Source organism: Mytilus californianus, unplaced genomic scaffold (assembly GCF_021869535.1).
Source record: "Mytilus californianus isolate M0D057914Y unplaced genomic scaffold, xbMytCali1.0.p SCAF_7, whole genome shotgun sequence".
In the NCBI taxonomy this organism is placed as follows: domain Eukaryota; kingdom Metazoa; phylum Mollusca; class Bivalvia; order Mytilida; family Mytilidae; genus Mytilus; species Mytilus californianus.
Window position 1 is genome coordinate 28,594,100 of NW_026262723.1, and position 14,397 is coordinate 28,608,496.

At 32.7% G+C, this 14,397-nt stretch overlaps 1 protein-coding gene and 1 long non-coding RNA gene across 4 annotated transcripts in view; both read left to right on the forward strand.

The window, feature by feature from the left end:
* Positions 1-14,397, forward strand: part of LOC127709668 (extracellular serine/threonine protein kinase FAM20C-like) — a 69,213-nt gene that overhangs the window by 38,946 nt on the left and 15,870 nt on the right. The window lies entirely within an intron of this gene.
* LOC127709680 (uncharacterized) lies at positions 2,790-11,222 on the forward strand. 2 transcript variants are annotated; one of them, XR_007985704.1, is made up of 3 exons: positions 2,790-3,138; positions 5,426-5,619; positions 10,900-11,222. It is a non-coding gene; the product is annotated as an uncharacterized LOC127709680 (long non-coding RNA). The 2 variants fall into 2 exon arrangements; XR_007985703.1 differs by lacking the exon at positions 2,790-3,138 and adding an exon at positions 4,548-4,689.

A 14,397-nucleotide genomic window follows, 5' to 3' on the forward strand; every position in this document is an offset into this window, starting at 1 on the left:
ACTGAAAAAGTTTTAAAATATGACCCTGTGACCCTACTTGGAATTCTTCATTCATCGGCGTGTGTCGGTTTGGCTAAAAAGGGGGCAGTGTTTTTTTTTCTTGGGACAAAAAATTGTTTCTATCTTTATTAAAAAAAAAAAATTAAGACCAATCATAAACTTTTTTTTCAAAACTCAGTGTCGTATTTTATTGTTTTCCCAACAATTTTTAATAAAAGCTTAAAATGTTTGTTTCACTCGCCTCGGACTTCCCTCCTGATTTTTTTTCTCAAGAAATTATAGAATAGTAAATGGATATATATATATATATGTCTGTGGTCACCGTCATGCAGTTAGATAAGAAATTCCAGCATGCATCATCAAATAATTCATGTGTATTTGTGACATCAACATAACTGAAACATTATATTATTTTCCAGTAATTATGTAAATCAATTTGATTTACAATTATATATGTCTGGGACTTATGCATGTATATATCTCACAGGCACTTGTCTCAGAAAAAAAAATCTTATATACTTTAATAAAAGTATATAGGAAAAAAATTCTAAGACAAGTGCCTGTGATATATCTGTCAGTCCCAGAATAATAAATATGATTGTATCTTAATCTTTGGAAAAATCCGATTATTAAATTGTTAAATTCTTTTACGTCATAATTATATCAAAGTATACTTTTTAAAGTTTTAAATTTTAAAGTTAAAATGAATATTCCGTTTTGATCTGAGGAAAAACTTTTTAAACTGTAATGACATGGTCAGTCAACTGATTTGTTGCCAGGCTGATTACAGGTAATTAAAGCATGCAGTAATTTTCTATTACGACAGTGCGTGTACCCTGGGGTGTGTATAACGTATTAGAAATATCATAGTTTTCTAGAGAACATCCTGTCTATGTGTAATACAGATTGATGACATTACACAAATTTTTTTTCGTTAAATGTAGTTATGTATCTGTGTCCATTCCCTATTGCAACACTACAATTCTTTCGAAGAAAAAAATGTTAAAATTTAAAAAAAAAAATCATTTATATAAAATAAAGAAGAAAAAAGTAGCAAATAAACTTATGTAACTACGCATTGAGTAAACATAATTTCACTTTACATGTACAAACCCTAGAGAAAACGTATATATAGATGTGTTTAAAAAGGCCAATTCCCAGTGGATTTATTTCACACTAGGACCACAGGCACTTGTCTCAGAATTTTGTTTCCTATATACCTTAATACAGGGACTTTCTATACTAACTTAGTATAGAAAGTCCCTGCTTAATATAACATTAAAAGTATATAGGAAATTTTTTTCTAAAACAAGTGCCTGTGACTAGGAACTAAGATAACTAGAACTAAGTTCATTTTTGTCTGATACATGTATACCTATAGATAATGTACATAATTAAGAACAGCTTCAAATATATGCCTATAAATTAACGGTACGTCTAAAAACCGCTCAGGACCTCCTGACTGCAGACAGGACATAAAAAGTCACTCAGGACATGTATATATGTTTTAGTGAGCGTTGAGGGTATACATTCGATAGATAATTTAATATTTGATCTTATAATATTGGTTTTGATAAAATCAAACCAACATAAAAGAAGTTATTTGGGATACGTCATGCATGACCGATGATCATATTCAATACCAATCATCATTTTGATTACGACGTTTGATCTTTAATAATTAGGACTGATTGGTGATGGTTATAAACACATACAAGTAAACTTTGCAAACAAACAAAAAAAAAACGTTTCCTTAGAAAAATTATAAAAATACATGAATATTGTTTTTACAAAAAAAGTTAAATAAATTTTTCGTTTTGTATGTAATAATTGAAGCCATTTAGAAATATAAGAAATCTTCACATAGTCGGGAAATTTTCAATTCAAGTTATTTCATTTGAAAACGTTAACAAATATAGATCTTATTCGATGTAAAATGTGGCGTCCTTGGAGACCAAAACCCCGTTTAAATAGGGTTTGTCTACTTTCGTCTATTGCCGAACATTCTATAATCAAGGATTTTTACAAATCCTTGCTATAATATAATGAATCGCGTCGCCAATATCACCACAATTACATAAAGTACAAATACAATCTTCTAAATATTTGGCATCTAACAATTACAATAGGAAATTTTGAGTCGAAACTGAAGTACCAAATCTACAAAAATAATCACTATTTTTTGTAGTAGTGGGCGTTGAAAACTAAACTGTTTATAATCTTTTTTTTCTCCTAAATTAATTGAAACTCCTGAAATAATTTAACATTAACTATAGACAGCTTACATATGCAAATCTATTTAGAAGTATGTGAGTGTATAGTAATAATTTGTTCATTAACCCCCCTTTTTCCTTCTATAAAATTACATTGTAATCGATTTTATTTCCAAATTTGTGCTTGCTAGGATTGACACTTAGAACGTACAACAAAAAGTAACTAGTAAAAAGTCACGATTCAGTTTTGGGATATTTTTTTCTTTGAATAAACTTAATTTTAAAAACATTTCAGTATTTTTCTGAAACATTTTTAAAAGGAAACGGACTTGTAAACAAAATTTATTTTTGAATATTAATATGAACAATGATTGTTAAGAAAACAATCTGCCAAAGTGGTTTGGTAATTAACTGAAGTCATGCTGTCAAAAATGTCTCCTTTTTATAAGTTATTGATAAAAAAAACTATTTGAAGGCGAATTAATCATTTCCTCAACTAAATACATTTATCAATAAATAAAGTCAATTCGTCAAGAACTTTCTCTCATATATTTAAACAATTGTAAAATAATTAATTTAAACCTTTTTCCTGCGACTTTCTGTCCGTTTACCAATACTTATTCCTTGTTAAGTTTTTTCATATCCATTTACGAATACTTATAACGTGATAATTATTTTTTCCGGATGCTTTTTATCCTATTTTCATATCAAACAACCATGTTACCCGTAGAACGGAGTTAAGTACAAATTTAGGAATTTAGTACTTAAAATTTTCAACAACAAAATTTTACATTTTCATTTACCTGGATTTTTTTCTACGCTTCGAAGCCGCCACCCTGTATCAAACTTATCCAACACCTCGCATGGCGTATTCACGATGTGGAGGGATTGACAATATACAATCAAAGTTAGCAATATACAGCAAGTAAGTAATTGGGTGTTGAATGACAGTAGATCTGAATTTGGAAATTTTTAAATTGAATTTAACCTGTTTAGAACGTGTACTGTATTTGTTCAATAAAATTACACACATAATATGGGCTGATATGCATAAAACCACTTTAAGTTCAAGGTATCAATGAAACTGGGTCTGCATGAAAAAATGACTTATCACATAATACCAGAACCTATGTTTAGCCTACTGTTACACAATAAGAAAATATAGCTGTAGGCCTAGTTGAAAATCTTTACAAATTATTTATTCTTTTAATTTCTGTTTGACTGTCTGGGTGCTTCTTATGTGTTTTAAATGCTATAGTCAAGTTTTATAGACTGTTGTGCGTCATTTGGTCGTTTTTAAGTTTTTGCCATGGCGTTTGTCAGTATGTCTTCGACTTATAAGCAGTTTTATCGAGGATTTGTATAGTGAGATTGCTTTTATATAATCTGCATCTCTTGTGCTGTATTTTAAAATGTATTACAATTGCTGCATCTTTACACATTCATCAATACACCAAAAAATATGAATAAAGCTTTCGTATATATATAAATAAGGAGATGTGGTACGATTGGTAATGAAACAACTATCCGCCAGTTCAATTCAAAAACCTGATATAAGCAAATGTGACTTACTTACTTACTTTAGTCAGAGAGATCTTGAATCTGAATTCAAGGATACGAAGTGGGAAGGGTTTAGAGGTAGATTAAGGTGAGGGCATGGGGGCCCGCCCCTTTTTTAGAAAAAAATTGGTTGATTATTTAGAGAATCACTGAAGCGGGCCCCCTCTTTATGCATGACAGTTAGTGCCTCCTTATGACATTTTTTGGATCCGCAACTGGTGAGGACTTCATAAATAAATATTTAGTAAGTTTTTGTTTTGTGATAAATAATGTATTTATACAGAAATAGGATAAAATAAACTACCGAAAGCTTAAGTCCACATAACAGGGTATGGATGGGGGTTAACAGAATAGAGAATAACGGGCAAACAATAAAGATTAAAGAATAATGAAATGCTAAAATATGCGGAAAGAGAGTAATGAGCCGCAAAAAGTGTAAGTTTGTAGAAATATAGCAAAACAAAAAATAAAGAACACAGAAAAAGAAGACCCCCCCCCCCCCCCCCCAGATCCTGACTTCAACTTTAACGCTGCCGGGATATTTTTTAGACAAAGTGCACGTATTAGTAGTCAGCCGAAACCACTAAGCGTTTTGCATCCATACGGTTTTTTTTTCGGGATACTGACTGCATAGTAAACTATCAATGTACTAGTTTTTGTTCTCGAGGGATGACCCTATTACAGAGACATATATACACATATGTGTAAATATGTCTCTGCCCTATTACGTGTCAGTAACCTCCTCGACACGGTTCATTTTTACGGCGGCTCAGTTTTGTCTTAAGAATGAACATAATTGATAAGTTTCTTTCCCCTGCATTTCTCGATCGCACTTGTAAATAGCACATTGGTCTCAAGACATTGGTTACAACACTTGCCGTCAGTACTCAAAATTGGAAAAATATTAAATAAGAAGGTATAGAAAATTAAATTAATGCACACACACTATTATCAACCACAGACATGATGTTTTTCTCAATTTGCCTAAATCGTTATTACGCAATACAACGAGGGTGAAAACCCACCACTTTGAACACAGTCACAGGCACCGGCATGCTGTGAACTTGTAAGTTTCCCAAATGAGTAACTATCCATTACTTTTCTAGTGTAAAGTTTTATTTAATACACATTTGATTTGAAATGGCATATCAGAGACATATATAAACATATATCATAGGCTCCTCCCTTATGAAAAGTTCTGGATCTGCCACTGTATATTCATAAAATAAACCAACAAATTATCCAAAAGATGAATAATACTTAATACTTACGACTAAGATTGATTATAAGTATACTTGAGTCGGTTTTACAAAAAAAAAAACTTACAATTTATCGTAAGTATACTGTATTGTACATGACTTAATTACTATCAATATTATTTGTAAGTTTTTTTGTGAAACTGACTGCTGAATTGTTTTTCCATGCCTATGGTACATCTAAGTCGTATGCTTTTTTTAAAACCACCTCCAGGGTATAATGTCTGCTCGCCCATAGAATCTGTTTGTAGATATAGGAAGATGTGGTATGAGTGCCAATGAGACAACTCTCCATCATTTTTGTCCATCCAAGTCACACAAATTGTTTGTACCAACAAAAATAAATACACAAAGTTAATCCAGAATTATGTGTTTATCATTTTTTTTTATGTTTAGGTTGCCAGCAAGATGAAAAGAACAATGCAGTTCAAAAGTCAAAATGTGGATAAGCTGCGGTACAAGGTCCTACTTTTGCAGATTTTCATATTTTGCATGAATGAATTTGAAGTTTATATTATGGAGGGCAGAGAAAGAAAAGAAACACTTCAGTTTTCCTGCTTCTGAAGGATAAATGTAAAACATCTTGTTTGGTAAGTTTTATGCTCTGTTATGATAGTGTTTGTGCATCCATCTGTCTTTCTCTAAATTGTATTCACTTAAAGTTTTTGGTTACAGTTCACCATGAACTTCAGTTAGTAACTTGTGGTTTTACATGTATATACTCAAAATTTAGTACTTTAAAATGTTCATGTATTTTTGTCGAGCCTGCAACTTTTGTCGCAGAAAGCTCGACATAGGGATAGTGATCCGGTGGCGGCTACGACGGTGGTGTTAGCAGTGGGGGGTCTCTTCCTATATAAAGGTATATACATATGTGCCGCTGGAATGGGTCCCTTTTTGATGCATCAAATATATCAATGGGGTGCAATTTTACCGAGGAAATATATCAATGGGTCATAATTTTTCAGTTTGTTGTGCAACGATCTTCACTTAATGGGTTATGATTTCGCTGTGAAATATATGTATAGGTAGGGATTTCACAATTATTCAATATATGAATGGGGGTTGTTTTTTAAATTCCAGCTGCACAACTGTACCCAAAATCCCATGTTGAGACCCCCCCCCCCCCGTGGGCGTTAGCTAACTTCCTAAAAGCTTTATATTTTAGAAGGTGGAAGACCTGGATGCTTCATACTTTGTATATAGATGGCTCATGATACTCATTCTGTCTGAAACATGTCCATTGTCCTTGACCTCATTTTCATGGTTCAGTGACTATTTGAAAAAAAAGTTCAGATTTTTTGTAATGTTAATTTCTCTCATATTATGAGTAATAGGATAACTATATTTAGTATGTGCGTACCTTGCAAGGTCCTCATGCTCGTCAGAGAGTTTTCACTTGACCTAGACCTCATTTCATGGATCAGTGAACAAGAACTTAGTCTTAGATGCATGATTTTTTTTATTAGTTGTTAGTGGCTTTGTACTAGCTGTCAGTAACTGCGAGTACTCTCAGATCTGTACTTAGTGTCTTTTTGTTGTTTGGATGTACAAGTACCCGGCCACGTCCACTTGTATTTGTAGTATTTGTATTTTTATCCATCTGATGAGTTAAGCCTCTTTCAACTGATTTTTATACGACTGCAAAAAAATTTTGCGGCCGTATATTGGTATGACGTTGGCGTCGTCGTCGTTGTCCGAAGATACATTGGTTTTCGCACTCTAACTTTAGTTGAAGTGAATGGATCTCTATGGAATTTTACCATAAGGTTCAATACCACAAAAGAAAGGTTGGGATTGATTTTGGGGGTTATGGTACCAACAGTTAAGGAATTAGGGGCCAAAAAGGGGCCAAAAATAAGCATTTTTGTAACTTCCAGACATAACTTGTGTGTTAGTGTATGGATCTCTCTGACATTGTACCACAAGGTTCCATATCACAAACGGAATGCTGGGATTGATTTTGGGGGTAATTGCCTCAAAATTTTAGGAATTAGGGGCCAAAAAAGGGGCAAAAAACAAGCATTTTTCTAGTTTCATGACAATAACTTGTGTGTAAGTGTATGGATCTTTCTGAAATTGTACTACAAGGTTCCATATCACAAAGAGAAAGCTGGAATTGAGTTTGGGGGTAATTGCCCAAAACGTTTTGGAAAAAGGGGCCAAAAATAAGCATTTTTCTAGTTTCCAGACAATAACTTGTGTTCAAGTGTATGGATCTCTCTGAAATTGTACTGCAAGGAACCATACCTCTAAGGGAAGGCTGGGATTGATTTTGGGGTAATTGCCTTAAAATTTTAGGAATTAGTGGCCAAAAAGGGGCAAAAAACAAGCATTTTTCTAGTTTCCGGACAATAACTTGTGTGCAAGTGTATGGATCTTTATGAAATTGTACTACAAGGTTCCATATCACAAAGGGAAAGCTGGGTTTGAGTTTGGGGATAATTGCCGTAAACGTTTAGGAATTTGGGGCCCAAAAGGGACAAAAAAACAAGCATTTTTCTAGTTTCCAGACAATAACTTGTGTTCAAGTGTATGAATCTCTCTGAAATTGTACTGCAAGGTACCATACCACAAAGGGAAGGCTGTTATTGAGTTTTGGGGTGATGAATCATAAGGGGGTTCAAAAAATTTGGGGGGGGATTTTTTTTTCCTTTTTTTTCTTTAAAATTTTCCATTTTAAGGTAGATAGGGTGTCTTCCTCCATCTTGGATTTTGAAATACCAGAAAACAATCGGTCTAGATCTTTAATACAAGGTGCAAATTTTGAGAGTAGTAGGTAATTCATGTGTAAGAATTTTCATTTCTATATAGAAAATGACATATTTCATCATATTTATGGTTGAATTTTACAAAAAAACAGAATACTTTTGTTTGATTCTATTTTTTCCAACTTTGCCACATAAGGGGAGGCAACTCAAATGTAAGGGCAGATAATTCAGATAAAGTTACTTTTACAATAGAATGTGTTAGGAATTTACCTATTTTATTATGTAGCAAGAAACAGGTCCCGTGACCCCTTTTTTTCTTTTTCTTATCTGAAAGCATACTATTATATTAGAGCTATCTTCTCATATTTTATCTCAAAATTCTATGGTGTAGTTTTCGTTTTATGGCAGAAAATTGGGTTTTCCATGCATTATCTATACAAAATCTGTCAATTTTGCACAACCTATAGTGTGAAAATAAGCCCCGTGACCCATTCTTTTTATTATTATTTTTTAAAAAGCATGATATAAACTACATTTTGGCAAATTATTAAAAAATTCTATGGATTATAATTAAGACACCCCATCTACCTTAAATTGGTTAATTCTGATTTATATATAAAAGCAAATAATAATGATATGGTTTGAATAGATAAATTAAATTTTTTTAAGTTCTTAGACCACATTCATTCTGTGTCAGAAACCTATGCTGTGTCAAATATTTAATCACAATCCAAATTCAGAGCTGTATCAAGCTTGAATGTTGTGTCCATACTTGCCCCAACTGTTCAGGGTTCGACCTCTGTGGTCGTATCAAGCTGAGCCCCAACGGAGCATTTTATTATTGTTCGTTCTTATGTTGTACTGTTACACCACTGTCCCAGGTTAGGGGAAGGGTTTAGATCCCGCTAACATGTTTAACCCCGCCACATTCTGTATGTATGTGCCTGTCCCAAGTCAGGAGCCTGTAATTCAGTGGTTGTTGTTTGTTTATGTGTTACATATTTGTTTTTCGTTCATTTTTTGTACATAAATTAGGCCGTTAGTTTTTCGTTTGAATTGTTTTACATTGTCATTTCAGGGCCTTTTATAGCTGACTGCGGGGTATGGGCTTTGCTCATTGTTAAAGGCCGTACGGTGACCTATAGTTGTTAATTTCTGTGTCATTTGGTCTCTTGTGGAGAGTTGTTGTCTCATTGGCAATCATACCACATCTTCTTTTTTATATTTAAGGTTAAGTTTTGGTGGTCAAGTCCATATCTCAGATACTATAAGCAATAGGTCTAGTATATTGGGTGTATGGAAGGACTGTAAGGTGTACATGACCAACTGGCAGGTGTCATCTGACCTTGACCTCATTTTCATGGTTCAGTGGTTATAGTTAAGTTTTTGTGTTTTGGTCTGTTTTTCTTATACTGTATGCAATAGGTCTACTATATTTGGTGTATGGAATGATTGTAAGGTGTACATGTCTAGCTGGCAGGTGTCATCTGACCATGACCTCATTTTCATGGTTCAGTAGTCAAAGTTAAATTTTTGAGTTTTGGTCTTTTTTTCTAATACTAAATGCAATAGTCAACTATATTTGGTGTATGGAAACATTTTATGATGTACATGTCAGTCCCGCAGGTTTAATTTGACCTTGACCTTATTTTCACGGTTCATTGCTCAGTGTTACGTTTTTGTGTTTTGGTCTGTTTTTCTTAATCTATAAGCAATAGGTCAACTATATGTGTTGTATGGAAGGATTGTAAGCTGTACATGTCTGCCTGGCATGGTTCATCTGATCTTCACCTCATTTCCATGGTTCATTGGTCAATGTTTAGTTTTCTTGGTTAAGTCTGCTTCTTAGAAACTATAAGCAATACCCGTAGGTCAACTGTATTTAGTAATTTGAATGATTATAAGGTGTACATATATTTCTTGTCAGGTTTATATGACCTTGAATTCATTTTTCTTGGATCATGTTGAGTTTATGTGATAGTTGTAGTAAAGCTTTATATTTAGGACTATCAACATGATATCAATGATTAGTAAAGAAGGCGCAACATTTCAGCGTGTGCACTCTTGTGTATACATTAAACACCACATTTACTGTTTTTACCCTGATTTTATGGATCACTGAATATAGATATGTCATAATGTGAAATTATAGTACATTCTTAGGTTAAAGTTTTAGGTTAAGGTACATAGTTGTTGAAGTTGAATTTCATACACATGTTCATTATGTGGTGAATTTTTAAATTCAGTGCCAAACTAAGATTTTGAGCCTGATTACATGATTGACTAGACATTGACACATGCTAGTGTTTGCCAGGCATTGTGTCCTGTACTAAGAACTTTAATAGTACTCGCTGAGTTTGGAGTTTTTGTGAAAGTTTAATATTAGTGAGATTTTTGCATGACATCCTGTCAACTGCTTGTTGATCATGTTTATACATGTCTTAAAATTAATATCCAACACATTGTTGTTTTTTTGACCTTTGAAATAAGTTATTTGATAGAATAATAATGTTTTGAGATTATCAAAATAAAAAATATCCCATTTTTACTACATTGTGTATTAATGATTAAGTATATAAAAAAGAAGATTTAGGATATATGTATAACCATATATAAAAATGAGACAGCAACCGAACAACACAAAAATAAGAAAAAAAAACAATATAATTTTTTGTATCAATGTTATAATTTCCAACATGTCCAAAGAGTTCAATGTATTTTCTAATTGAAATAAAACACAAGTGGAACTCTTTCAGAACTTCAGAAGCTTAAAGAAGTGCTGTTTCTATTGTTGGCTTTCTGTATAATATATTGCAAATTCTTGTGAAAAATGGAATTTTATTGTAATTGCCTAAAGTTTTAACATTGATCTATATATATATAACTGGGGAAAATACCCAAATGTTATAAAGAAGAATACATAAATTGATTGTTATATAATATTAGAATAGGAAGATGTGGTATATTGCTAATTTGACAACTCTCCATCAGAGACCAAAGGATGTAGGAGGTTAGCAACTGATGACACTGGACAACCTTCAACAATCAGTAAAATCCATACCGCATAGCTATTTTTATTGAAAATCATATGTTCTTGCTACATGTATGCAAACAATTTTTTATTATCCATAACTTCAGATTTTAATGGTTCTTTTTCAGAAGGATTGAAATTCATCACTGAGAATAAAAGGAGAAAACACAGAAACAAGACCAAAATAAATTCAAAGACAAAAGTCAGATCAGTTATTATTTTCATCACTCAGCCAATGAATTGAAGTTCTATTAAATATCTAAAGATATTAAAACCACAATAATGACAATGTTCTGTGCTGAATGGCAAAAAAGTGGACTATACATAACGACCACACAATGCTGGATGATGAGAAACTATTTATTTTTTGGGTGGAGGGATATCCTGAAAAAAAAAATAGATTTATGTAAAAAGCTACTAGTATGTTAAGCCTATTAATAGAGTTTTCATTGAATTCAAATGGGAAAAAATTGTGTTTCAAAAAAGTATTCTAGAATTCATAAATAAACATATATTGATACTTACATTATCTGCTTTGTTGTTTAAAAGTTTAGTTTTGAACAGTTATAGAACAATATAATTGCATTAACATTTCAAAGGAAAAAAAAGGTATTCAACTAAAAAGATTCATCTTAAAACAATTTACTACCAAACAGAATTCATTGTAACATACACATTTATTTACTGTATATTTATAATTTGAATCATAGGATTTTATTTTGTCCCATGGGATATTAAAAATCCCATGGGATAATTATAGTCCCATGGGATTTTTTTTGTCCCATGGGACAACAAATATCCCATGGGACTACAATTATCCCATGGGACCCAAAAAAATCCTATGGGATTTAACCAAAATCCCATGGGATAATGGTCAATCCCATGGGATTTGCCCTATCCCATGGGATATTGAAAATCCCATGTTTTTCTAAATCAAATTACAAAATATATATAATAATAACAGCAGAAAAGCAATGAAATTATTGAATCCCATGTAATTCCGCACATTTTGGTTATTTACACGACACTGTAGGTCTAAGGAGAGGCGGCGGCGGATTTGCAAATGAGTGTTTTGCAAATTAAAAGTGTCCAGTGTTTGTTGTTTGTCTTACGGTCGCATTTTTTTTTGCAATGGCGTTGTCAGTTTGTATTCGACTTATGAGTTTGAATGTGCCTTTCAGTTTTGTATCTTTCGCTTCTCTTATATCGGACTGTGAAGTAACAACCCTTATTCATAACGAAAATAAGATTTACCACACCCGCCTCAAGAAGGAAATATTCTAGATATGAAGATATTTAAATTTAAATGACGGTTTTATATTTTCATGGTTGCTTAATTATTGCCTTTTTGAAAAGATTTTTATGATAATTGTACAGTGTTGCAGAACCATTAACAAAACATATAAGTCTTCGCAATGACAACTTTTATGTATACCTAGAGCACATTAATGGGTATCTTTGCTTATAAAGACCTATAAATATAACACATGATTACACCAGAAAAATGAAATATACTAAATAAGTTCACACCACATTAGCTAAAAGTACGTGCAAAAACTACGTATCATAAGGATATACGTGTAACATTTGGAAAAACTACAAATGAAGAAGGCATAGGTGAATGCAATATTAATAAATGATAAATTAATAACTTATTAATTCAGTGGTTGTCGTTTGTTGCTGTATATCATATTTTTTTTCGTTCATTATTTTTTACATAAATCAAGCCATTAGTTTTCTCGTTTGAATTGTTTTACATTTGTCATTTCGGGGCCTTTTATAGCTGACTATGCGGTATGGGTTTTACTCATTGTTGAAGGCCGTACGGTGACCTATAGTTGTTAATTTCTGTGCTATTTAGTCTCTTGTGGAGAGTTGTCTCATTGGCAATCATACCACATCTTCTTATTTTTATATGTACCACATCTTCGTATTTCTATACTAACATTTTTTTTATATTATTCTTCAAGCTCATTGTACATGAAATCTCCATCCCCTTGTCAACGTGACATTTTGCAGAGTTTTATGTAGTGTTTTTAATTGGAAATAATTTCATAATGCTATAAACGCGGCTAAAGGGTTACAAGCCGATGATACATATTACGACACACTCAAACCTGCTGTCCTAAGTCAGGAGCCTGTTGTTCAGTGGTTGTCGTTTGTTGATGTGGTTCATAAGTGTTTCTCGTTTTTTTACATAGATTAGACCGTTGGTTTTCCTGTTTGAATTGTTTTACACTAGTCTTTTTTGGGGCCCTTTATAGCTTGCTGTTCGGTTTGAGCCAAGGCTCTGTGTTGAAGGCCGTACTTTGACCTATAATTGTTTACTTTTTACACATTGTGACTTGGATGGAGAGTTGTCTTATTGGCACTCATACCACATCTTCTTATTTCTATTAAGGTCACCTCTATCAAGCGAAAACCGGGTCTTGTAAGGCCACCATCATCTTGTCTCGCTGTAGTAATACTTTAAAAACTTAATTCAATTGTCATCTCTCTTATAAAGTCACTTTTCTCTTGTCCCAAGAGTGACCTTAATTTACATGTTTGACTGTATCTTTATATGACGATACTATTGTAAGACGTCATGATGATAAGTGTTTGACCTGAAGGTCTATGGTCAATATATCGTCATAATGTAACATAAAACGACTTCATTGGGGATTGATATCAGCCAAAGGCATAGTGATATTGGTATCACACTCGTGCGAGCTCATATAGGATATACCGGGTGTGTGCATTGATGAGAAAGCAACTAGCGATGGAATAAAACTAACAAAAAAGACATTTCGTTTTCTGATTTCTGCCACCGTTTGTCTGATTTCTAGGTTGGAAGGGAATATAGGTTTTACGGAGCACCTGATGTCCCCATGCTTTAGGTTGAGTTCGTATTACTCAATCTTTAGTTTGTAGTGTTTTGTAGAATTTTTTTTGTCTTTTCGTCGATTTTCGGTTTCCTCAGTTTTTCAGTCTCTCTTCGACTTTCAAGTTTTTATTCTTCTTCTAGCATCTTCCGTTACTTATTTTGGTGGAAAATACTTAAGAAATACAAGGTTTTTTTAGGTACATGTAATAACTTTCTCTATAAATTGCAGGTAAAAAATCAGGAACGTTGCAAGGAACAGTCAAAAGCCATAAATTATAGAAAGAAAAAACAACACTATGATAAAAAAAAATACTTATCTCACTTAAAAAGATATGACAAAAGCATTATCCAAATAGATATTTTAAACTCATTTACATCTTTGTAAAATACATCTTGTTGGAAAATACTTTTTTAGGTAAAGCCTTGGTTCATAACTAAATATTAATGACAAGATCTTAGATGTGTCTATCGGGGCAGGTTTTACAATTTTACACTAAATGTAAAATGCAAAAATGTAAAACAAAATTCAAGAATAGAAATACTGATGTCTAATGTCGTATGAACATCTGAAAAAGAGAAACGAAAGATACAAAAGGGAAATTCAAACTCATAAATTGAAAAAAAAACTGACAATGCCATGGCAAAAAAAGTAGAAACAATCAAAAGACAACATAGAAAACTAGACTGAACAACACGAACCCCACCAAAAACCGGGTTCATCTCAGGTGCTCCGGAAGGGTATTGAAAGGTTGTTTTTTTG